The sequence below is a fragment of the Sorex fumeus genome, unplaced genomic scaffold, assembly GCF_029834395.1.
Source record: "Sorex fumeus unplaced genomic scaffold, SorFum_2.1 ptg000170l, whole genome shotgun sequence".
Classification (NCBI taxonomy): domain Eukaryota; kingdom Metazoa; phylum Chordata; class Mammalia; order Eulipotyphla; family Soricidae; genus Sorex; species Sorex fumeus.
The window spans coordinates 1,340,108-1,343,431 of record NW_026606227.1 but is presented as its reverse complement, the minus strand read 5'-3'; the positions used below and the strand labels follow the sequence as shown (position 1 = coordinate 1,343,431).

General features: G+C 45.0%; 1 pseudogene; it reads left to right on the top strand.

Annotated features, from left to right (window-relative positions):
* Positions 1–1,974: 1,974 nt before the first annotated feature.
* On the top strand, positions 1,975–2,968 carry LOC130016994 (casein kinase I-like; annotated as a pseudogene).
* The last annotated feature ends 356 nt before the right edge of the window (positions 2,969–3,324 follow it).

Genomic DNA, 3,324 nt, shown 5'->3' with positions numbered 1-3,324 from the left:
GAAGCACAAGGACTTAATGCAGAGCCCAGCAGCTTGCGACTGAAAAGTGAATGGACTATATGTTAATCCACGCCACCATGCCTGCCCAGAAGGGAAAGGTTGTTGCTCCCTTCTTCTTTTGTCCCTCTGGACAGCAAGATGGCGGCTGCCTCAGAGCTTCTTGGAAAGCCAGATATGAGCCGGTCTTGACGGGGCAACCGAAACCTCATGGGAAGGGGGCATTCCCAGGTCATCCTTCATGCCCTACCAAGGTCATGAGTTGCCCCCCACGAACGGCTCTCCGGCCCAGCCATGGCTCCAGAGCCACAGAAACCAATCTTATAATTATCTGACTCTTGGTAGAAATACTTTCATGCTTAATGAGTAGAATACCAGAAGTCCAAAATCGTGCGGCTGTGATAGCTATGCTGTGACAAGTGGGAAGACCACTGCATTGAGCCTTGAAGCTGCCACAGGTGCAGATCTTGGTGGTAGTAGCAAATATTCAAACAAGAACTTTGAAGGCCAAAGTGGAGAAGTGTTTCATGTGAACAGTAGTTGAACATGGGTCAGTCGGTCCTAAGAGATGGGTGAGCGCCATTACGAAGGGATGAGCAATGGCCTCCATAGCCCTTTGTGGATCAAAATATTATGCACTGTAGCACTGTCCTCCTGTTGTTCATCGATTTGCTCCAGCAGGCTCAGTAATGTCTCTGTTGTGAAACTTGTTGTTACTCTGTTAACATATCAAAAACGTCATGGGTAGCTTGCCAGGCTTTGCCATGTGGGTGTGGTACTCTTGGTAACCCGAGAGGGGTGGAGGAATCGAACTCAGGTAGGCTAAGTTGGCTGCATGCATGGCAAACGCCCTACCGCTGTGCTATCCCTCCAGCCCCAAAATATTATAAGACAACAAAAAGAAATTCTACTGATAACAGGTTTAAAAATACAAAATAAAATGTGTCTCTACATAACCAAAAAACCTACTTAGCTGAAAAAACAGTTAAGTCAAATCATTTAAAATTGCAGCAAATACATCACAGAAATTAGAAACACATAAACCAGAGATGTAAAAGATACATACACTGAAAACTAATGCATGATGAAGAAAATGGAAAGGCACTCTAAATGTTCACTGCAGTATCATAGAAGTCTATGCAATCCTCATGAAAATTAGAATCTTTTATTTCATGAAAACATATCAAAGGTAGGTAAAGAGATGTACATGTAACCTTTCAGTACGTGTATTGCAAACCATAATGCCTAAAAGGAGAGAGAGAAAGAGGGGTCAGGGGAGAGGGAGAGAGAGAGAGAGAGTACCATAGGGGCATCCTGGGAGGGCACCAGGTGGGTAGGGTGGCCAGAGAGAAACTCTGTATATTGGTCGTGGGAAATGTACCCTGTGGAGGGATAAGTGTTGGAGAATTGTATGACAGAAAACGGGACAGCTTTGTAATGTCGATTCAATACAAAGGATTCGATTTTAAAATATGATGTGGTGAAACAAACGGATATTTCTCTAAAAATTGACATTCCCATCGACTGTTGGCATGTAAAGAGGTGTTTATCAACACTTTCTGTCAGAGAAATGTAAACATAAAGGACATGAAGATCATCTCTCACCACTGACAATAGACGATATCAGAAGACTGGAGACAACCCGTGTTGAGACTTTGTCTAAATGGAGCACTGTTTCAGTGTTGGTGGGAGTGTGGTCTTATTCAGCATCTATGAAAAGCACTAAGCATCTCTCCAAAACTGGAACTAGAGGCTGGAGCCGGAGTAACGGGATGTCCGTGTCTGTGAAATGACAGGGGTCCCTCCGACGGGAGCCGGCGGCAGCGGGGGCAGCGGAATCGCCGCCCTAAACTCAGCGTGCCCCCACCCCCGTTTTCTGTCCGCCTCTTCCACCGCCACCGCAGTGCTCCGTGGACTAGCCCGTCGGCCTTCAGAGGTGCCGGGGCTTGGCCCCAGCCTCCAGCTTCGTCGCTCAAGATGGCGAGCAGCAGCGGCTCCAAAGCCAAATTCATCGTCAGGGGGAAATGCAAACTGGTAGGGAAGATCAGGTCCGGCTCCTTCGGGGACGTTTACCTAGCCATCAACATCACCAACGACGAGGAAGTGGCCTTGAGCTGAAGTCGCAGAAGGCCCAGGACCCACAGCTGCCAGACGAGAGCGCTGTAAGATCCTCCAAGGTGGGGTCGGCATCCCGCACGTAAGGTGGTATAGTCAGGAAAAAGACTACAATGTGATAGTCATGGATCTTCTTGAACCCAGCTTCGAAGACCTCTTCAGCTTCTGTTCAAGAAGATTCACAATGAAAAATGAAAACTACTTATGTTAGCTGACCAGATGATCAGTAGAATTGAAAATGTGCATACAACGAATTTTATACACAGAGAAATTAAACCAGACAACTTCCAAATGGGTATTGGGCCTCACTGTAATAAGCTATTCCTTATTGATTTTGGTTTGGCCAAAAAGTACAGAGACAACAGGACACGACAACACCTACCGTACAGGAAAGATAAAAATCTCACTGGCACTGCCCAGTGTGCTAGCATCAATGCACATCTTGGGATTGAACTAAGTCCCCAAGATGATATGGAATCTTTAGGATATGTTTTGACGTACTTTAATAGAACCAGTTTGCCGTGGCAAGGACTCAAGGCTGCAACAAAGAAACAAAAATATGAAGACTAGTGAAAAGAAGATGTCCGCTCCTGTTGAAGTTTTATGTAAGGGATTTCCCACGGAATTTGCCATGTACTTACACTACTGTCATGGGCTGCGCTTTGAAGAGGCCCTGGATTGTATGTATCCGAGGCAGCTATTTCGCATTCTTTTCAGGACCCTGAACCACCAATATGACTACACTTTTGATTGGACAACGTTAAAGCAGAAAGTAGCACAGCAGGCAGCCTCTTCAAGTGGGCAGGGTCAGCAGACCCAAACCCCCAAAACCAAAAGTAACATGAAAGGTTTCTGAGCATGAATTGAGGAACAGAAGAAGCTGAGTGGATGTCTGGAGCAGCATTTGTTTCTCCCAAAATCTAGACGTTTTGGTTCTAGCCAGTGGTTGTGGACAACCATTTACTTGGTGTAAAGAACTTAATTTCAGTATAAACTGGCTCTGAGCAGCATTAGTGATGCTGTATCCTGAGTCGTAACCACTGTAATTGTGAATATTAACTGAGATAGTGAAACATGGTGTCCAGTTTTCTATTGCATTTTTTCAAGTGGAAAAGTTAACTAAATGGTTGACACACAAATTGGAGAAATTGTGCATATGCCATTTTTTTGGTTTGTTTCGTTAAACATTTTTATTTTGAAATATAATGCTTT